A 23,560-nucleotide genomic window follows, 5' to 3' on the forward strand; every position below is an offset into this window, starting at 1 on the left:
GTGAAGGAGGTATTTGAATATTTTTATCAAGAGCTTTTCAAGATTTACCACTAATTAGAGGGCATATGTTTAAGTTGAAAGAGGGAAAATATACACAAGACTGAAGAGGCAACTTTTACACACAGAGGATGGTGTGTGTACGGAATGTGTTGCAGGAGGCAGTGGTGGAGGCTGGTACAACTACAACATTTAAAAGGCATCTGGATGAGTACGTGAACAGGAAAAGTTTAAAGAGATCTGACAAATTGAACTAGATTTCTTTAGGATATCTGGTCAGCATGGATTAGTTGGACTGAAGAGTCTGTTCTGTGCTGTACATTTCAATGACCCTACAACAGCTCTGTTGTCTGCAGGTAACATTGGGAAGTGGTTTGTGATGGGTTTGTAAAATGTGACTCTCATTCTGAATAAACTGTGATTGATCCTGGCATCGACAGCAGAGGAGAGGCCATTCAGCCCATCATGCCTGTCTCAGTTCACTGAAAGAGCCATCCAATCAGGGACCAGGAGAGAAAGACAATAAACACTGTCCTTATCAGTGACGCCCCCTATCACAAGAATGAATTTGGAAAAGGGACAAATTGGACAGGATCAATATTGTAAATTACACTCAAGTGTAGGAGTCTGTGTATCATCTCTATACAGAGTGTGGGAGGCTGTACCCCTCTGTCATTATCTGAGTGTGGGGTGAGATCGAGCTGGGTGTCATCAGCAGACATGTGGAACTTGACATGTTTTCTCATGATGTGACTGAGAGGCAGCATGTGGCTGTGAAATAGGAAGGGGCCAAGGACAGATCTTTGGCAGATTCCTGAGGGAACAGTGTGGGAGCAGAAAGAGAATCCACTGCAGTTGAGTCTCTGGCTCTGACTGGGTGGGTAAGAATGGAACTGGGTGAGAGGAGCTCATTGCAGCTGGTAGTGAAATGATTGACTATGTTCCTGAATATAATCTGAGGTCAAGGCCCTTAAACCAGACACACCTACACAGTGTCAATAACATCAATGTAAACTATATTTGTGTCGGCTGCATTCCTGCTGCCACCTCCACCACTTTTCACAAATACCTCCACGATGTTGGAGAGAATGCGGTGGGATCTCAGGGTCCTGGAGGAAGTCTCCTTTCTATAGACAGGACAGCAGGCGGTGTCAGCTTTCTCCCAGTACTGGGTTACACGGGATCGACAGAAGCTGTGATCACAGTCGAGTAAGACAGGATCTTTATACAGATCATGGCAAACAGCACAGGAAAGATCAGCTTCCATCGTGAAGGATTAATCTCTGTGCTTTGTGCTCAAAGTAAAATGGTGAACAGTGTTCAGTGAAATACTTTCAGTTTCATTTCCTGATTCCAGCAGCAACATTATAAAACAGATTCCAGAAAAAGGCAGGTCAAGGTAGGAAGATAAACAGATCACAGATAAACAAGACTGGTTCTTTAATTTTTAACCAGGGAATCAGTCTGCTTTGCTGGTCTGACTTTGTTTCTGGTCAGTAAAAATATCAACATGTTTTCATGTTATTCTTAAGGAGGATAAAGAAAGAGCAGCTAACCTGGAGAGAAGTGCTTTAAACTGTGTTCCCACAGGACTCTGATTACAGCAGGACTGTCATAGAGTTACAGTGAGGGTAACTGAAGGAAATTATTACAGTGTCATTAAGACAACAGTTTGCTTTTACTATGGAGCGAAATATCAAAGGTTTGTGGAACAGAGATGGTGGGTATTAACCTGCACAGTGTCATGGTCTGTTTGTAAACATTATGGGAGGAATATGATTGGGGTCCAAATGACAGGGACAATGACAGGAAATCTGGGGAAATCTGGGGAAAATCCATTGAGCTCTTCTCCATGTCAGGAACAAGAAGTCACATTTTGAGTTTGAATTGAGATTCTGGATTGGGAATGGCGAAATGCCTATTAATGGGAATTATTGCCTGTGATCACCCTCATTAAATGTGAAATAATTCTACGAAATAAGACACTGAGAATTCCCAACATGCAAGTCAGAGAGTGTATCTGGAAAATCCAGCTCACCACTTGCTCCTCTGGACCACCATCCTGGGCACCACACCACCCAGAACATCTTCCCCTCCCCATCCCTTTCTGCCTTCAGCAAGGACTGTACCATCTGACAGTCCTTGGTTTACTCCACTCCCACCAACGAAGCTCCAGGTACCTTCCCCTGCAACAAGAAAAGATGCAAAACCTGCCGGTACACCACCCCCTCACCTCCAGGGCCCCAAACAGCCTTCCAGGTGAGACAGAGGTTCACCTGCCTCTCCTCCAACCTAGTTAACTGTATCAAGTGTTCCCAATGTGGTCTTCTCCACATCAGGGAGACTGAACGTAAACTTAGGGAATGGTTCAATGGGAAACTTAGCTGGGCAGCAGGGGCTGACCAGACCTCCCAGTCACCGACCATTTCAATTCCCCTTCCCACTCCCTTTCTGACATGACCATCCTTGGCCTCTTCCATTGCCAAAACAAACCACAGCTCCTATTGGAGGAAGAACACCTTATCTATCGCCTGGGCACACTAGAGCCCAGAGGATTCAACATTGAGTCTCCAATTTCAAATAAACTCTCTCCCCATCCCCCGACTCAATTCCCAGTCCCTCCCCCCCTTCCACAATCCCTGCCACCAATTGAATTCATTCCTCCCATTGACCAACCAGGTCGTACCCTCTACCTGTCTTCACTTATCCTCACCTCACCAGCCTGCCCTCACCACGCCCTTTATCTGTAGTTCCCTCCACACCCAGCCCTAGTCTTGAAGAAGAATTACAACCAAATTGTTAACATCTCCACCTCCTGGTGCTGCCTGGCTTGCTGTGTTCTTGCAGCCTCCTGCCTGTCTGCACCAACATCTCAGGGCACACTCCCAGGCAGCAGCTGCACACACCCCACTTCCACAGACATTGGCATTCAACATGTGCCAGCCTCTCCACACCATCATGGCACAGCTCCCATCCACTTACAGTATGTGTCTGCACTTTAATGTTGTCCTTTGGGTCACACCGGTAACTATCATTGGAACGCTGCTGCCAGGACACTTTGCTCACAGGGACAGGCATCCAGCTCGCGGATTGGACCAGGCTCCCTCAGGGCTGTTTACCAGCTCTCTCAGTGTACACTCACTCTGCACCTCCCTGGATGCTCACAGCATCCCTGCCTCACCCTGCCATTTTAGCACTCTGTTCCCCCCTCAGTCCCACTTTAAAGCTCCCAGTCCTGCTGCCTTGCCTTACGGTCTGGTGCAGGCACAGAGCCAGGCAGATTGTCTGCAGGAGTCAGTCAAGGAACTGGACATCTTGCTGTGCGGCACAGTGCAGAATCAATCTCCCACCGAGAATACTGCCCGTCTGCCAGGACAGCAGACAGGCTGCATGTGTCTCAGCCAAATGGCCACATCCCCAAGCTGAAGGGGAGTGGTCCTCAGTCGAGTCCAGTGAGGCTGCTGCCAGTCAGTGTGTCCCAGTTAGTGTGTCTCATGGTTAGTCAGCCGCTTGGACCGGACACGGTCAGGGGTCAATCTCAGTTCAGCCTGAGGAGTGGGCCCTGGTCAGTCCTGCACACCAGGGGAATGAGCACTGGGGAGAGGTGTGGGGGTGTTATTATGGAGCACTGTCAGTGAAGGGAGCTGGAGACTTCAATGCTGGGGATTGTAGGCCACAGCCTGGGATGCGCAAGGCACAAGAACAATGATGGAGAAGATTATTGATATGTCTAGGGAGGAGACGGTAAGAGCATGGAGGCCCTGGGATACTGTGGGAGGGGGTTGATGATCAGTCACTGCTAACATGGCCTCAGTGGGGTAGGGGAGGGTGTAAAGGGGCACAGAGCTGATTCCTTCTCCACCTGAACTGTCAGGATAATGGAAGACTCTCTGAGATACAATGATGGTTTGTGTGGGTGATGTGGGTCTGGAGGAGAAGGGTACCAGGCTCATGCAGCTGCTGCCTCTCTTCAGTCTGTCCAGGGGAGCACTCCTCAAAATAAGGTCCCATGTCAAAGTGGCAAGATGTGTCATTCCATGGCCCTCCTTGTCAGAACGCAACAATGTCTCCCTCGATAGAGGAACATGTTCAGTTGCTATTTCTCTGAGGTGGGACTGTAGACTGTTCCCATTGCTAAGAACTTCTTCAGTTCCTGACACAGGGTCATTGCCAGTGTGACCGATGGAGCCAGCTACAGCCGGTATCATTCCTGCAGTTGCTAACATATAACAATGGGGCAGGGAGTTACAGGAGGGACAGATGCACCAGGAAACCCTGGGCCAGCAGCAACCTGCAGCAGAAGCTGAACAGCCTCCACCAGATGAAGAGGTCACTGCTGAAGGGCTCCTCGGGGTATATCACAGACTGAGGAGGGCCAGAGTCTTCATCCTCAATGCCATCTCCTCTGGATGAGTGAGGCACAGTATCTGAGCTGGATGGGGATGTCCCAAGACACTGTCACTGACCTATATCCAGCGGCTGGAGTGAGACCTGGGACCTGAAAGGAGTGGGTCACCACCCTCTCCCAGTGGCCCTCATGGTAACAGCTGTGTTGGACAGTTATGTGACTGTCCCATTTCACCCCAAAGTGAACAATGATGTGAAGCTGGGATCAGGTGGGCCCTGGGGACATAGCAGCAGGAACTTACAGGGAATGTTAAGAGGAGCTGTGAGTGTGGGCCATTGAGGTGTGTGGCCTGATGCTGAAACAGTGATTGGGAGGGGGATACGCAGTTGGTACCAGGCAGCTTTAACCATGTCACCTCTGTGCTGTGGGAAGCTCTGGGTTATAGCTGCTGTTCCATGACATAGACAGTGAAGAGGAACTCTCGACTGTCACACCCATCATGCATTCTGACAAGGAGGGCCACACAAGGACACATCTGGGGATTTTGTGGATCCCAAGATGGCATCCTTCGGGGGTCCCAAGATGGTACTGCCATCAACAACGTGCGTACATTCTGGGACACACCAGCAATGACCAGTTTGTCTGGCTGCAGTGAGTTGTAGAGTCCAGCTTACACTGGACAAGAGCAGTGCCACACGGGCAGGGCAGAGAGTTTTTCTTATTCATTCATGGGATAAGGATGTTACTGGCTGGGCCAGCATTTATTGCCCACCCCTAATCCCTACAGGACAGTAAAGAGTCAACCACATTGCTGTGGGGCTGGAGTCTCATGACGGCCAGACCAGGTGTGAATGACAGATTCCTTCCCTAAAACAGATGAGCATTCCCAACAATCGATTCGTGGGCATTATGAGGCCCTTAATTCCAGATTTTTGATAAATTCAAATTCCACCATGTACTGTGGCACGATTCAAACCTGGGTCCCCAGATTAACATTCCAGCAGTAATATCACTCGGCCATCACCTCCCCCCTCGGTTGATGAGGCACATTTGGGATGGTAGTGTGAGAAAACCTGCTGGAACTCACAGTGAGAGAGAATCCCTCCAAGAAAACCCACTGAGAATAACACTTTTGCCAAAATATGATGAGATTCAGCCTTTGCATGTAACCTTGATTTCCTTGTTTAAGGAAAATTTAAATGTTTTAGCAAAGTACAGAGGAGGTTTACTGGATTGATATCTGGAATGAGTGAGTTTTGAGAATAGGTCAGACAGACTGAGCTAGTTTCCACTGGAGATGAGAAGAGTGAGGATTGAATGAGTTGAAGCATATCAGACTCTGAATGATCTTGACAAGATGAAGGTGTCAAGGACGTTCCCCTTCTCGGCCAATCCAGAACCCGAGGGCACTGCATTAACCTTAGGGCTCATCCTCTGAGGACAGAGATGAAGGGAATGTTTTTATCTTAAGGTTCTATACTTCAGAACTCTCTGCCTCAGAATGTTGTGGAGGTGGGGTTATTAAATATCTCAAAGACAGAGGTGGATAAATTCTTGTTAAATAGGGATTCAAGGCTGGTTGGGAAAGATGGGAATGTGACATTAAAACACAAACAGATCAGCCATGATCTTATTAAATGGTGGAACAGGCTCGAGGGAACAAACGGTTTGCTTCCACTCCTATTTTGTACATAATCAAAACACATTAAATGCAGCAGGATCGGGACTGTGTCATGGTGGGTGATACATCAAGCTGGGGCAATGAATTCTTTGTATGAGGAGGCGATCACACCCCTCAGGGCAGTGTCTTCTGAATTGGTTAGTGAGCAGCAAAAGGAGGGTATTGCTACAAGTGAGGCAACAAAGCTGACCCAGAGAATGGAAGCACAGGGTCCTCAGCCTTTGCAATTGCTCAACAGGTTTTTGCCACTGTGACTAAAAGATTAATGAAGAACGAAAATTAGAATATAAGGGAAATCTAACTACAAATATAAAAGGAGATCTTAAGAGTTTCTGCAGATATTTAAAAAGAAAGGAGAAACAAGGTGAGTGTCTGTCTTTGGGAACTTGAGTCTGGGGAACTAAGAATGGAAAATGGGGAGGTGGCAGATGAATTAAACAAGTGTTTTAAATCTTTCTTCTGGTCGAGAAGCAAAAAGGAACATCCCAGCAATAGACTTTTTTATTCATTCAGAGGATATGGCAGTGCTGGCTGGGCCAACATACAACGGCTATAAAGCTGTAAACCAGGAAATGGATTGAAGACAGTAATTTGGGAAAATTGCAATTGTAACCAGGGAGCACGTACTCGGCAAAGAATTGGAGCTGCAGGCTGAGAAGTTTGAACTTGATTTATTGTTGTTACATGGACCGAGATACAGTGAAAGGTGTTGTTTTCCATGCTGCACAGGCAGACCACACCAGATCAAGTGCACCAGGTTAGCAGAACAGAGTGCAGAGAAGGTGCAGAGAGATCAGAATTAACATTTGAGAGGTCCATTCAGAAGTCTGATAACAGCAGGGAAGAAATTGTTCTTGAACCTACCTGTACATGTATTCAAATGTTTGTACCTTCTGTCTGCTGGGAGAGGGTGGAAGAAAGTGTATCTGGGGATCAAGCGGTCTTTGATATTGGTTACTTTTTTAAGAAAACGTGAAGTCACAAAAAGTCAATGGATGGAAAACTGGTTTATGTGATGGACTGGGCTGTGTTTATGACTCTCTGCAGCTTCTTGTGGTTTTGGGAATAACAGTTGCCATATCACACACTTGTATCCAGATAAGATACTTTCTATGGTGCATCTGTAAAAGCTGAGAAGACTTATTCACTCCTTGTGGACACGCCAAATTTCTTTGGCATCCAAGGAAGTAGAGATATTCCTGCCCTTTCTTCACCGTTGTGTTGATGTGTGTGGACCAGGACAGATTGTTGGTGACCATCACTCCCAAGAACTTTATGCTCTCGACCATCTCCACCTCAGCACCATTGATGCAGTCCTGAGGCCCTGGTAGAATTTACCCTTCGGTCTGAAAAGAAGGGCTGAGTGAGATAGTTAATGTATTGGAGTTTCAATTTCCCATGATTCCCTTCTTTCAGAGAAGGTTCCATGAGATTGGAAAATAGTAAATTCTTCAAAAGAAGGGAGGCAGAAAGCAGGAAACTACAAGTCAGCCAACTGAACAATTATTCAGGGGATATTATTGGAAGCTGTTGTTGAAAATGTTACGAGTTGGACTCAGAAAAGTTCAAGATAATCATACAAAGGCAAAATGTTAAAAGGGAAATCCTGCTTATCCATTTTGTTGGAGTTTTTTTGAAGAGGCCTCATGCTGTAAATAAAGAGGGACTAATGGATACAGCAGACCGAGCTTCCTCGAAGGCCTTTGATAAGACACCATGTCAACGGGTATTGCACAAAATAGAAACTTTACTCACCAACAGAAACCACAGAGTAGACATAAAAGGGCCTTTCTTGTCTGTTCATTTGTGAATTCTAGAATCCCTACAATGTGGGAACAGACCTTCGAGTCCACACTGACCCTTCGAAGAGCATCCCACCCAGACCCATCCCCATCCCCCTACCCTGTCTCTGTAACCCTGCATTTCCTGTCGCTCATTTGCCGAGCCTGAATCTCCCTGGATGCTATGGCCTTTTCAGCATGGCCAATCCATGTAGCCTGCACATCTTTGTCTGTGGGAGTAATCCAAAGCACTCAGAAGAGACTCATACAGACATCTCTCTCTCTCACTGCAACCCCCAGGTACCTATCACCTCATCCCTACCCCAACCACCTATTGTACTCTTTGCTACCTTCTCCCTACCCCACCCCCCTCCCATTTATCTCTTCACCCTGGAGGCTCCCTGCTTTCAGTCCTGATGAAGGACTTTTGACGGAAACCTCGATATTCCTGCTCCTCGGATGTTGCTTTTCCAGCACCACTCTAATCTAGACTCTGATTTCCAGCATCTGCAGTCCTCCCTTTTGCCAAGGTAGAATCGAACCCTGTTCCCTGGCACTGTGAGGCAGCACTGCTAACCATTGAGCTGTACCACCCAGAGAAGGCTCTTCAGGCTGGTCATTCAGGATATTCAAGGCCGAGACAGACAGATTATTAATCGGTGAGGGAATCAAGGGTCATGGGCCAAACGCAGGAAAGTGAAGTTCAGGATGATCAGATCAGCCATCATCTCCCTGAATGCTGAGGTGTCCCAAAGGGCTGAATGACCCACTGCTGCTCCACGTCTCATGGTCATTTAGATGGTTGTCTGGAAATTTCTATAGTTCTGGTCAATCAGGAAGACTCACCTAATAGTTTGATGTGGAGGTACTGGTGTCGGACTGGAGTGGAGAAAGTTGAAAATCACACGACGCCAGATTATATTCCGACAGGTTTATTTGAAAATACAAGCTTTCAGAGCCACGCTCCTTCTTCAGGTAGCTAGTGGGCGGGACACATAGGACACAGAATTTATAGGAGAAGATCAAAATGTCATACAACTGATGTAATGCACTGAGTATGTCGAGGTTACTGTTTTTAATCTTTAATCATTCTAAGTATTTAATCACTTCGAATGGGGATGCAGGTTTCCATTGATTAATATGTTTGATTAAAATAGTTTGAAACAGTGTCAATCATTTGCACGGCATGTTACTGTCAGTTTGTCTGTGTAACAGGACCCACTGCCTTTCTGTCTGGGCCCTCCCTTTCCGGGATCGAAACCCAACCTGTCATGATCCCAAAATAAAGCCCCGTTCCATTCTTCCATTGACCTGTTCCATTTTACCTTGTTACCATCACCTCGGTATTCAGGCTGCCCTGATACTTGGAGAATCAATCTTTGCTCTGCCCCAACGTCACCATCAATTGAGAAACCTCCACAGTGAATCCTGAGAAGAGTATAAAGGAAGTAGGAGTATATTGAAGAGGGAAATCAGGAGGGCAAAACGGGGACATGAGATAGCTTTGGCAAATAGAATTAAGGAGAATCCAAAGGGTTTTTACAAATATATTAAGGACAAAAGACTAACTAGGGAGAGAACAGGGCCCCTCAAAGATCAGCAAGGCAGCCTTTGTGTGGAGCCACAGAAAATGGGGAGATACTAAATGAATATTTTGCATCAGTATTTACTGTGGAAAAGGATATCGGAGATTTAGACTGTAGGGAAATAGATGGTGACATCTTGCAAAATGTCCAGATTACAGAGGAGGAAGTGCTCTGTGTCTTGAAATGGTAAAAGGTGGATAAATCCCCAGGACCTGATCAGGTGTACCCCAGAACTCTGTGGGAACCTAGAGATTGCTGGGCCTCTTGCTGAGATATTTGTATCATTGATAGTCGCAGGTGAGGTGCCGGAAGACTGGAGGTTGGCAAACGTGGTGCCACTGTTTAAGAAGGGCGGTAAAGACAAGCCAGGGAACTATAGACCAGTGAGCCTGACCACATTGGTGGGCACATTGTTGGAGGGAATCCTGCGGGACAGGATGTACATGTATTTGGAAAGGCAAGGACTAATTAGGGATAGTCAACATGGCTTTGTGCATGGGAAATCATGTCTCACAAACTTGATTGAGTTTTTTGAAGAAGTAACAAAGAAGATTGATGAGGGCAGAGCAGTAGATGTGATCTATATGGACTTCAGTAAGGCGTTCGACAAGGTTCCCCATGGGAGACTGATTAGCAAGGTTAGATCTCATGGAATACAGGGAGAACTAGCCATTTGGATACAGAACTGGCTCAAAGGTAGAAGACAGAGGGTGGTGGTGGAGGGTTGTTTTTCAGACTGGAGGCCTGTGACCAGTGGAATGCCACAAGGATTGGTGCTGGGCCCTCTACTTTTTGTCATTTACATAAATGATTTGGATGCAAGCATAAGAAGTACACCCTCCACCAACCCAACCTCCACTCCCGGCACCTTCCCCTGCAACCGCAAGAAATGCAAAACTTGCGCCCACACCTCGCCCCTTACTCCCCTCCAAGGCCCCAAGGGATCCTTCCATATCCACCACAAATTCACCTGCACCTCCACACACATCATTTACTGCATCCGCTGCACCCGATGTGGCCTCCTATACATTGGGGAGACAGGCTGCCTACTTGCAGAACGTTTCAGAGAACACCTCTGGGACACCTGCACCAACCAACCCAACCGCCCCGTGGCTGAACACTTTAACTCCCCCTCCCACTCCGCTAAGGACATGCAGGTCCTTGGCCTCCATCATTGCCAGACCATGGCAACATGACGCCTGGAGGAAGAGCGCCTCATCTTCCGCCTCGGAACCCTCCAATCACAAGGGATGAATGCTGATTTCTCCAGCTTCCTCATTTCCCCTCCCCCCACCTTTTCTCAGTCCCAACCCTCAGACTCAGCACCGCCTTCTTGACCTGCAATATTCATCCCGGCCTCTCCGCCCCCACCCCCTCTCCGGCCTATCACCCTCACCTTAACCTCCTTCCACTTATCGCATTCCCAACATCCCTCCCCCAAGTCCCTCCTCCCTACCTTTTATCTTAGCCTGCTTGGCACACCCTCCTCATTCCTGAAGAAAGGCTTATGCCTGAAACGTCGATTCTCCTGCTCCTTTGATGCTGCCTGACCTGCTGCGCTTTTCCAGCAACACATTTTTAATCTTTAAACTGCCGGCAGGATCCAGATGTGGGATCCAATCCACACTTTCAGCACAGCCCATTTGTGTCTCTTGGGACGGGGCAGGAAGTCAACGCCCAGAAGGTAAAACCAGAGAAACTTGCAATTGGCCCCTACTGGTCCCATTCGTCATGTGTTCCACAAAGTGTAACTCCAGGCAGACCAGTACATTGCCAAGTGCTGCTGTTTATTAAACTGCTTTTTCCCCTTTTTGAAACTGTACTTGCAGTTTGGAAACAGCCACAACCCTTTCTCACAGATGGTCCAATTAGTTTTCAATTAAATTTAACTTTAACCCTGGAAAAAAACCTTAAATGAAGTGAAGCCTGTTTTTCTTTGCCAGTGTTTTCTCCTGGAAAGAGTGGTTCAGTTTCTCCTGCTGTTTGTCCCAGAAAGATGATCCAGTTTATTGCTGAGGAGGGGATCTCCAGCTCGATGCCAAACCCTGGTCTGACCAAGGCTGAACCGAGCGGACCACGCCCCATGCACTCGAATTGAATTGGAATTGAATTGAATGGAATTTATTGCCATTTGTTCCGAGGCACAGTGAAAAGGTTTGGATTGCAAGCAATACAGGCAGATCACAAAATTAAGTAGCACAGATAAGTAAATAATCGGTAAACAGCAGCAAAAACAAAAACACAGGTACAGGCAAATGTTAAGAGTTTGTGAGTCCATTCAGTATTCTAACAACAGTAGGGTAGAAACTTTCTGAAACCAGCTGATGGGTGTTCTCAGGTTTCTGTACCTTCTCCCCGATGGTAGAAGTTGTAGAAAAGCATTACCAGGGTGGGATGGATCTTTGAGAATGCGAGTGGCTTTTTCTTGACAGCTGGCCTGGTAGATGGATTCTATAGATTGGAGGTTGGCCTTTGTGATTGTCCGGGCAGAGTTCACCACTCTCTGTAACCATCTCCGATCTTGAATGGTACAGTTGCTGTACCAGGTAGTGATATATCCAGACAGAATGCTCTCAGTGGTGCTCCTATAAAGGTTGGCAAGGAGGTTTGCCAGCATGCCAAAGATCCTCATCTGCCTGAGGAAGAAGAGATGTTGATGGGCCTTTGTAATCTGTCCGTCCACATGAAAGGACCTGAAACAGACAGGAATTCTTCGCTGTTCCTGAATCTGCTCTGTAACATGTAGTAAAGGCAGCACTCTCCCATGTGCCAACTTCCTTCCAGTTTTTCCTAGTGGAGTCAGGCTGATGTTGGGGAATTCCTGGCTCTCACCTCAAGATGACAGTGCTTCTTCCTCATCTCCCTCTCTCCACAACTATCCCTGTTGGTTTATGTCAGCTTGAAGTCTGGCCATCTCTGCTGTCTCAATCACCTGTCTAAACCCTCTCACCCAATGACCACTGGCAGCTATGCCAGGGTGGCCATTGTCCCCTTCCCCACCTCCATTTGAAGATTAGTGTTCATTTCTTTTCAGAAGAAAACCTTATGATTTCTGATGGTCAAATTCTGGTCCTATCATCTGTAATTAGATTAGACTTACAGTGTGGAAACAGGCCCTTCAGCCCAACAAGTCCACACCGACCCGCTGAAGTGCAGCCCACCCATTCCCTTACATTTACCCCTTACCTAACACTACGGGCAATTTAGCATGGCCAATTCACCTGACCCTGCACATCTTTTGGACTGTGGGAGGAAACCGGAGCACCCGAAGGAAACCCACGCAGGCACGGGGAGATCGTGCAAACTCCACACAGTCAGTCACCTGAGGCGGGAACTGAACCCGAGTCTCTGACGCTGTGAGGCAGCAGTGCTAACCACTGTGCCACCATGCCGCCCACAACCGCCGCCCATGCAACCCATGTTCACACTCAGCAATTCTGGATCCAGATCATGTTCAGTTTCAATCTTCCTGTGCAGCTGAATATATTCGGGCCATGGATTTTCTGATTGGATTCACTCTGGTTCGTGGGGAATTGTTGTGATCTGGTGTTTTAGATCCGTTGAGTAATGTCTCCCTGTGTGAAGTTGATGATAGAGCACAGAACATAGATCATAGAACAGTACAGCACAGATCAGGCCCTTCAGCCCACGATGTTGTGCCGACCACTGATCTTCATGTATGCACCCTCAAATTTCTGTGACCATATACATGTCCAGGAGTCTCTTAAATGTCCCCAATGACCCTGCCTCCACAACTGCTGCTGGCAACGCATTCCATGCTCTCACAACGCTCTGTGTAAAGAACCCGCCTCTGACAGCCCTCCAACCAGCTTAAAACTATGACCCCTCATGTTAGTCATTTCTGCCCTGAGAAATAGTCTCTGGCTATCGACTCTATCAATGCCTCTCATTATCTTGTACACCTCAATTAGGTCCCCTCTTCTCCTCCTTTTCTCCAATGAAAAATGTCCGAGCTCAGTCAACCTCTCCTCATAAGATAAGCCCTCCATTCCAGGCAGCATCCTGGTAAACCTCCTCTGAACCCGCTCCAAAACATCCACATCTTTCCTATAATAGGGCGACCAGAACTGGACGCAGTATTCCAAGTGGGGTCTAACCAAAGTTTTATAGAGCTGCAACAAATCTCACGACTCTTAAACTCAACACCCCTGTTAATGAAAGCCAAAATACCATATGCTTTCTTAACAACCCTGTCCAACTGGGTGGCCATTTTAAGGGATCTATGTACCTGCACCCCAAGATCCTTCTGTTCCTCCACACTGCCAAGTATCCTATCCTTAATCCTGTACTCAGCTTTCAAATTCGACCTTCCAAAATGCATCACCTCGCATTTATCCAGGTTGAACTCCATCTGCCACCTCTCAGCACATCTCTGCATCCTGTTAATGTCCCGCTGCAGCCTACAACAGCCCTCTATACTGTCAACAACACCTCCAACCTTTATGTCATCTGCAAACTTGCTGACCCATCCTTCAATCCCCTCATCCAAGTCATTAATAAAAATTACAAACAATAGAGGCCCAAGGACAGAGCCCTGTGGAACACCACTCACCACAGACTTCCAGGCAGAATATTTTCCTTCTACTACCACTTGCTGTCTTCTGTTGACCAGCCAATTCTGTATCCAGACAGCTATGTTCCCCTGAATCCCATTCCTCCTGACCTTCTGAATGAGCCGACCATGGGGAACCGTATCAAATGCCTTGCTGAAGTCCATATACACTACATCCACAGCTGAACCCTCATCAAATTTTCTAGTCACATCCTCAAAGAACTCGATAAGATTTGTGAGGCATGACCTGCCCCTCATAAAGCCATGTTGACTGCATTTAATCAAGCCATGGTCTTCCAGATGGTCATAAATCCTATCCCTCAGAATCCTTTCTAACATCTTACAGATGACAGACGTGAGACTTACTGGTCTGTAATTGCCGGGAATTTCCCTATTTCCTTTCTTGAATAGAGGAATTACATTTGCCTCTCTCCAGTCCTCAGTTACGACTCCAGTGGAGAGTGAGGATGCAAAGATCTTCGCAAGTGGCGAAGCAATTGCATTTCTTGTTTCCCAAAGCAGCCAAAGACAAATCTGGTCTGGGCCTGGCGACTTGTCAATCTTAATGTTTGACAAAATTTTCAGCACATCAGCTTCCTCTATCTCTATCCATTCCAGCATGCACACCTGCTCCTCAAAGGTTTCATTCACTACAAAGTTTGTTTCTTTCGTAAAGACATAAACAAAAAACTCATTTAGGGCTTCCCCTACCTCCTCAGACTCCACACACATGTTCCCTATGCTATCCCTGATCGGTTCTGCACTTTCTTTGACCATTCTCTTAATCCTCGCATAAGTGTAAAATGCCTTTGTGTTCTCCCTAATCCGTTCTGCCAAGCCTTTCTCGTGCCCCCTCCTGGCTCTCCTCAGACCATTTTTAAGCTCCTTCCTCACCTGCCTGTAATCCTGTAGAGCTGAGCTTGACCCTAACTTCCTCCACCTTATGTAAGCTACCTTTTTCCTTTTGACAAGAAGCTCCACCACTCTCGTCATCCAAGGTTCCTTTATCTTACCACTTCTTGCCTGTCTCAGAGGGACATATTTATTCATCACTTGCAACAACTGTTCCTTAAACAGTCTCCACATGTCTATAGTGCCTTTACCATGGAACAATTGCTCCAAATCCATGCTTCCTAACTCATGTCTAATCGCATCATAGTTTCCTCTTCCCCAATTAAATATCCTCCCATTTTGCCTAATCCTCTCCTTCTCTATAGCTATGTAGAATGTGAGGCAGTTGTGGTCACTATCACCAAAATGCTCTTCCACCACAAGATCTGATACCTGCCCCGGCTCGTTTCCGAGCACTAAGTCTAGAATGGCCTCGTTGGCCTGTCAATGTACTGAGCTAGGAAACCCTCCTGAACACACCTTACAAAAACAGCTCCATTCAAATCTTCTGCTCGAAGGAGGTTCCAATCAATATTGGGAAAGTTAAAGTCACCCATTACAACAACCCTACCAAGTCCACACTTTTTCAAAATCTGCCGAGCTATACTTTCTTCCATCTCCCTGCTGCTATTGGGGGGCCTGTAGTAAACCCCTAAAGAGGTGACTGCTCCCTTGCTGTTCCTAATTTCCACCCATACTGACTCGGTAGGCAGATCTTCCTCGACAATGGAAGCTTCTGTAGCTGTGATACCCTCTCTGATTAGTAGTGCTACAACCGCTCCTCTTTTTCCCCCCTCCCTATTCTTTATAAATGCTCTAAACTCTGGAACGTCCAGCGACCATTCCTGCCCCTGAGAAACCCATGTCTCTGTTATGGCCACAACATCATAGCAGCAGGTACTGATCCATGCTCTAAGTTCGTCATTTTTATTCCTGATACTCCTTGCGCTAAAGCAAACACACTTTAACTGATACCTTGGTTCCTTGCCAGGAAAATCCTACCTCTTGCTATTGCCTCATCTGCATCACCTCTCACCTCCGGTATACAGCTCAGGTTCCCACCCCCCTGCCATACTAGTTTAAACCCTCTCGATCTACTCGAGCAAACCTTCCACCCAGGACATTGGTCCCCTTCCAGTTCAGATGCAACCCGTCCTTCTTGTACAGGTCCCACCTTCCCCAGAAGGCATCCCAATTATCTATATATCTGAAGCCCTCCCTCCTACACCAGCTGCGCAGCCACGTGTTAAGCTGCGCCCGCTCCCTGTTCCTCGCCTCGCTATCACGTGGCACCGATAGTAAACTAGAGAACACTACTCTGTTTGTCCTGCTTTCCAGCTTCCGTCCTAACTCCCTGAAATCACTTTTTATATCCTCGATCCTTTTCCTGGCTATATCATTAGTACCAATACGTAACAAGATTTCTGGCTGTTCGCCCTCCCTTTTAGAACCTTATACACCCGTTCGGAGACGTCCCGGACCCTGGCACCAGGGAGGCAACATACCTTCCGGGAATCCCGATCCTGACCACAAAATCTCCTGTTGATTCCCCTAACTATCGAGTCCCCTACCACGAGTACTTTTCTATTCTGCCCCCTTCCCTTCTTTGCCACAGTGTCAGGCTCAGTGCCACTGATGAAAGTACACACTGGAACTTCATGAATCTACTTTATCCCAGCGCTTGGGGACATTGCCCGGCTTCCCCATCCCACCTCCTCCTTCCTTTTCACTCAATACTCAGCACGGCCACACTCCTGTCAAACTAAAAAGCATTTGATGGGTTTAGGGTGAGAAACCCCCCCCTCCAAACAGAATGAAGACAGGGTGCCCCTTGACCCCACTTTCCACCTCACCAGCTTCCACACCCAACATATCATCCTTAAACACTTCCACCAACTCCAATTCAAACTCACCCCCCAGAACATCTTCCCCTCCCCAATCCTCTCTGCCTTCCAAAAGGACTGTTCCCTTCGCCATTCCCTGGTTCATGTTGCACTCCCCATCAACCCCGTGAACCCCTTCCCCCCCCCCCCCCCCCCCCCCCCCCCCACCTTGGAACCTTCCCCAGCAAATGTAAAAGAAGCAAAATCTGATGGCACACCACCCCTTCACCTCTATCCAGGGCCCCAAACAGTCGTCCTGGTGAGACACAGGTTTTACCTACCTCTCCTCCAACCGAGGTGACTCTATCCGGTGGTCCCGATGTGGTTCTCTCGACACTGGGAGACCAGTGGAAACTCAGGGCATGTTTCACTGAGCATCTTAGCTGGACCCACAAGAGCCAGCCTGACCTGACCACCCATTTTAATTCCCCTCCACCTCCCTCTCAGGCAAGTCCATCCTCGGCCTCCTCCATTGCCACAGAGAACCAGACCACAAATTGGAGGAACAACACCTTATCTTTAGTCTGGGCAGCCTATAGCCCAGAGAACTCAACACTGAGATCTCCAATTTCAAATAAGCTTCCTGCCTGTCCCCCGATTCCCTTCCCAGCCCCACCTCCTCCCTTCCATTCCACCTGTTGACCCTTCCTTTCAGCTACCAATCAGATTCATTCCTCCTATCGACTTACTAGGTCATACCTACCACCTGTATTTGTCGATTACTACCTCTCCACTACCCCAAAACAATGCCCCACCCCCTCCATTGATGTGACATGTTAGTTACATTCGGTAAAAGCATGGACAGTCTTTCCCGTTTAAGCCGACCCTCCCGGATTGTATTGTCGATATAACCAGGTGCTGAGTGCAGGATTCACAAACTTTCATAAAGTTACAATTATCATAGAATCCCTGCAGTATGGAAACAGACTCTTCAGCCCAACAAATCCACGCCAACCCTCCAAAGAGTAACCCACCCAGAACCATTCCCCCTTCCCTACATTTACCCCTGACTAATGCACATAACCTACACATCCCTGAACACTAGGGGCAATATAGCATGGTCAGTTCACCTCACCTGCACAGTTTTAGATTGTGGGAGGAAACTGGAGCACCAGGAGGAAGCCCACGCAGACACAGTGAGAATGTACAGACTCCACACAGACAGTGGTCCAAGGCAGGAATCAAACCCAGGTCCCTGGTGCTGTGAGGCAGCAGTACTAACCACTGAGCCACTGTGACCCCCATTCCCTTCCTTCAAACATTGGCTTCAAACGTGTCCACCAGCAGGAATTCCAATTTGAGTTTAGAAATGGGAAATCTAGAGAATGAGCGCCGATGATTGCACTGCATTGGATTCTATGAGCAGAAAGGCTGACAAGTTTTCCTTCGTGTCAGACCTCACACAGACAGTGAATTGGGAACTCCAGAGATAAGGATTTTCCAAGAACAGCTACATAAGAATCCTACTCATTGACTACAGTTCAGCCTTCAACACTATTATCCTCTCGAGACTGATTAATAAACTTAGTGGTCTCGGACTAAGACCCACTCTCTGCAACTGGATCCTCAGTTTCCTGACCCACAGGCCACTGGGGACAATATTTCATCCCCACTAACACTCAGCACTGGAGCCCCCCAGAGGTGCATACATACCCCCCCTAATGTACTCACTGTCTTCCCATAACTGCTTCGCCAAATACCATTTCCAAGTTTGCTGATGACATCACTATAGTTGGTTGAATCTCAGATAGTGATGAAACAGACTACAGACGGGAGGTGGAAGACCTGTCTGAATGAGGAAACTGTATTTGTGAATCCTCCAATAGACAGGAGAGGGAAGAGGAGTAATGGCGAGAGAGGGAGGGGACAGTGAAAGAGAAAGAGAGGGAGAGGGATGGGGAAAAAGAGGAAGGGTGCAGTGAGGGAGAGAGGGAGGGGCAGTGAGAGGTGGGACTGTGAGGGGTAGAGAGAGAGGTCAGTGAGGGAGGGGACAGTGAGGGGTAGAGGGAAATGTTTGTGAGGGAGGAGCAGTGAGGAGTAGAGGCAGGGAACAGATGGGGAGATGGATTAGACACTTTGGGAATGGGGAGAGGGCACTATTTGAGTTTAAGAAGGGAGTGGTGATGGTGTGAATGGGAGGGAATGGGTATGGTGTGAATGAATAACTGATGAGTTATTGTCACTGATACTGTCCAATGAACAACCTGATAAATACAGAGAAAGTATCAACTGACACCACAATCCAGCGCCATTTGGATACTTCAAAAATTGAAAAGATAATGTTGAAAGAATGTCCATCTTCGCTCCCCCATCTCCACTATTTCACCACCTCTGCCAACGTTGGCAGAAAGAAGACGATAAAAAGAAAGAATATAAAAAGGGTAAGGAATGAAGGGAGGAAGCTGCCACCTGGGGTGTATAAGCCCAGGAGCCCAAATGCTGCCTACCTTGCTGGTGTCATCATCTTGGATATCCTGGGAGCTACTGGGTTTGGGGAGTGAGATGTGATGGTGTGAATGGGGACTGGTGGGACTGGGGAGGGGGTGATGATGGTGTGAATGGGAACTGCTGGGTTTGGGGAGGGAATGGTAATGGAGTGAATGGGAACTGCTGGGTCTGGGGTGGGAATGATGTTGGTGTGAATGGGGACTGCTGGGTTTGGGGAGGGAGTGGTGATGGTGTGAATGGGGACTGCTGGGTTTGGGGTGGGAAGGATGTTGGTGTGAATGAGGACTGCTGGGTTTGGGGAGGGAATGGTAATGGAGTGAATGGGAACTGCTGGGTTTGGGGTGGGAATGATGTTGGTGTGAATGGGAACTGCTGGGTTTGGGGAGGGAATGGTAATGGAGTGAATGGGAACTGCTGGGTCTGGGGTGGGAATGATGTTGGTGTGAATGGGGACTGCTGGGTTTGGGGAGGGAGTGGTAATGGTGTGAATTGGGACTGCTGGGTTTGGGAGGGAGTGGTGATGGAGTGAATGGGGACTGCTGGGTTTGGGGTGGGAATGATGTTGGCGTGAATGGGGACTGCTGGGTTTGGGGAGGGAGTGGTGATGGTGTGAATTGGGACTGCATATAAGATTATGAAAGGATTGGACACTCTGGCAGCAGGAAACATTTTTCCGCTGATGAGTGAGTGCCGAACCAGAGGACACAGCTTAAAAATACGAGGTAGACCATTTAGGACAGAGATGAGGAGAAACTTCTTCACCCAGAGAGTGGTGGCTGTGTGGAATGCTCTGCCCCAGAGGGCAGTGGAGGCCCATTCTCTGGATTCATTTAAGAAAGAGTTGGATAGAGCTCTCAAAGACAGTGGAATCAAGGGTTATGGAGATAAGGCAGGAAGAGAATACTGATTAGGAATGATCAGCCATGATCATATTGAATGGTGGTGCAGGCTCGAAGGGCAGAATGGCCTACTCCTGCACCTATTGTCTATTGTCTATTGCTGGGTCTGGGGTGGGAATGATGTTGGTATGAATGGGGACTGCTGGGCCTGTGGTGGGAATGATGTTGGTGTGAATGGGGACTGCTGGGTTTGGGGAGAGAGTGGTGATGGTGTGAATGGGAGAAGGTGATGATAATGTGAAGGGGAGTTCCCAGACAGAGATGTTGGCCAGGGTACGTTGGGGTGTGTTGAATTGGCAGGCAAATGGAAGCTCAGGGTGTGAACGTTGGTGTTCTGCAATCAGTCACCCAGTCTGCGTTTCATCTCCCCAGCATTGAGGGGAGCCACACTGTGAGCAGGAAATTCCTCCAACAGTCTCACCCCAGGTGATTCATAATCGATGCAATATTGCCACCATCTGGCAGTGAGCGGTACTGCCGGGAAGAGAGGGCGCGGAGATTGCTGAATAGTGATGTTATACGTGGTACAGCACCGCCACCGGCTGGTGAGAATCAGTACTGCGGCCAAATATCATTGAATGACAGAACACAAAGATCTGCGATGCTGGACATCTGAAACAAAAACAGGAATTGCTGGAGAAACTCAGTGGGTTTGGCACGATCAGTGGAGAGAGTAACAGAGATCAGGATGGTGGCGGTGGAGCACCGCAGTGAGCGGGGTCCTGCCCGGAGACCATCTACTCCGTCCCCTTTGACTTGTTTCCTTCCTTCTCAGCTTTTGTTTTCTTACTTTAATCTACTTCCATAGAACAGGAGAGCACAGGAACAGGCCCTTCAGCCCATCGTGTCTGTGCTGACCAGGATGCCATTCGAAACTAATCCCATCTTCCTGCACATGGTCTGTCTCCCTGTATTCCCTATCTGTCGGTGGGTATGTAAAAAATGTCAGTGTCAAGTCGGTCGTCACTAATGGAGATGGAGAGGTCCAGGAAGGGGAGGGAGGTGTCAGAGATGGTCCAAGTAAATTTAAGGTCAGGGTGGAATGTGTTGGTGAAGTTGATGAATTGCTCAACCTCCTCGCGGGAGCACGAGGTGGCGCCAATGCAATCATCAATGTAGCGGATGAAGAGGTGGGGAGTGGTGCCGGTGTAATTACGGAAGATCGACTGTTCTATGTAGCCAACAAAGAGACAGGCATAGCTGGGGCCCATACGTGTGCCCATGGCTATGCCTTTGGTCTGGAGCCAACAAAGAGACAGGCATAGCTGGGCCCCATTACCTCCATTAATGACGACCGACTTGACACTGACATTTTTTACAAACCCACCGACTCCCACAGCTACCTGGATTACACCTCTTCCCACCCTACCTCTTGCAAAAATGTCATCCCGTATCCCCAATTCCTCCGCCCTCTGCCGTATCTGCTCCCAGGAGGACCAGTTCCACCACAGAACACACCAGATGGCCTCCTTTAGAGACTGCAATTTCTCTTCCCACGTGGTTAAAGATGCCCTCCAACGCATCTCATCCACATCCTGCACCTCCGCCCTCAGACCCCACCCCTCCAATCATAACAAGAACAGAACGCCCCTGGTGCTCACCTTCCACCCTACAAACCTTCGCATAAACCAAATCATCCGCTGACATTTCCGCTACCTCCAAACAGACCCCACCACCAGGGATATATTTCCCTCCCCACCCCTTTCCGCCTTTCGCAAAGACTGTTCCCTCCGTGACTACCTGGTCAGGTCCACACCCCCAAACAACCCACCCTCCAATCCTGGCACCTTCCCCTGCCACCGCATGAATTGCAAAACCTGCGCCCACACCTCCTCCCTCACCTTCATCCAAGGCCCGAAAGGAGCCTTCCACATCCATTAAAGTTTCACCTGCACATCCATCAATATCATTTATTGTATCCGTTGCTCCCGATGCAGTCTCCTCTACATTGGGGAGACTGGACGCCTCCTAGCAGAGCGCTTTAGGGAACATCTCCGGGACACCCGCACCAATCAACCACACCGCCCTGTTGCCCAACATTTCAACACCCCCTCCCACTCTGCTGAGGACATGGGTACCTGGGCCTCCTTCACCGCTGCTCCCTCACCACCAGACGGCTGGAGGAAGAACGCCTCATCTTCCGCCTCGGAACACTTCAACCCCAGGGCATCAATGTGGACTTCAACAGTTTCCTCATTTCCCCTTCCCCCATCTCACCCTAGTTCCAAACTTCCAGCTCAGCACTGTCCCCATGACTTGTCCTACCTTCCTATCTTCCTTTCCACCTATCCACTCCACCCTCCTCCCTGACCTATCACCTTCATTCCCTCCCCCACTCACCTATTGTGCTCCATGCTACTTTCTCCCCATCCCCACCCTCCTCTAGCTTATCTCTCCACGCTTCTGGCTCACTGCCTTTATTCCTGATGAAGGGCTTTTGCCCGAAACGTTGATTTTGCTGCTCCTCGGATGCTGCCTGAACTGCTGCGCTCTTCCAACACCACAAATCCAAAATCTGGTTTCCAGCATCTGCAGTCATTGTTTTTACCCAGACATGTGGAACTTGACATGTTTTCTCATGATGTGACCAAGAGGCAGCATGTGGCTGTGAAATAGGAAGGAGCCAAGGACAGATCTTTGGCAGATTCCTGAGGGAACAGTGTGGGAGCAGGAAGAGAATCTACTGCAGGTGAATCTCTGGCTCTGACTGGATGGGTAAGAATGGAACCAGGTGAGAGGAGCTCATTGCAGCTGGTAGTGAAATGATTGACTCTCTTCCTGAATATAATCTGAGGTCAAGGCCCTTAAACCAGACACACCTACACAGTGTCGGTAACATCACTGTTTATTTGTGACACACTTGAAACATACTCAGCAACACGTCACAGCAGGAAGGGGACATTGTACAGCACTCCCTCCCTGAGACAGTCTGACCCAACAGGGTACAGTGATCACAATGACTGTCTCTGTCCTGGGAGCTACACCAGCCCCAAGGTTTCTTCTCTGGGGGACTCACTGTAATCTCCTCCAGATTAGAGTTTAGATTCCTGAGTCACTTGGTGAAGGATAGAGCTGGAATCAGTAGTTCCACAATTTTATAACAATTTATTTGCAAAATTATACACACACGCACTTCCTGACCCAAATGTTCCAGTTTCAATTTGTGTCTATTTAAACCCTTTGTGAAGAACCCAAAAACAATGAATCCTCGATTTAAAAGGGACAGCACTGACCCACTGTGACCAAAAGAAAGAGGACTTTAAAGGAAGTTTAAATCTCAGTAAAAAGGCATTTCCAGGATTAATGACACAGTCCAGTGCCCCCTGTGCCCACCAGCCAGTGAAGGTCTGAAGTGTACCCATAGACACCATGTGTCTGATCTCCAGGGACACCCAGGCACTGACCCAGCTGAGGAAGAGGTTCAGACAGTCAGGACAAACAGCCCCCTTGACTGCCCACTGCCTGTACCCTGT

The sequence above is a fragment of the Chiloscyllium punctatum genome, chromosome 30, assembly GCF_047496795.1.
Source record: "Chiloscyllium punctatum isolate Juve2018m chromosome 30, sChiPun1.3, whole genome shotgun sequence".
Lineage (NCBI taxonomy): Eukaryota > Metazoa > Chordata > Chondrichthyes > Orectolobiformes > Hemiscylliidae > Chiloscyllium > Chiloscyllium punctatum.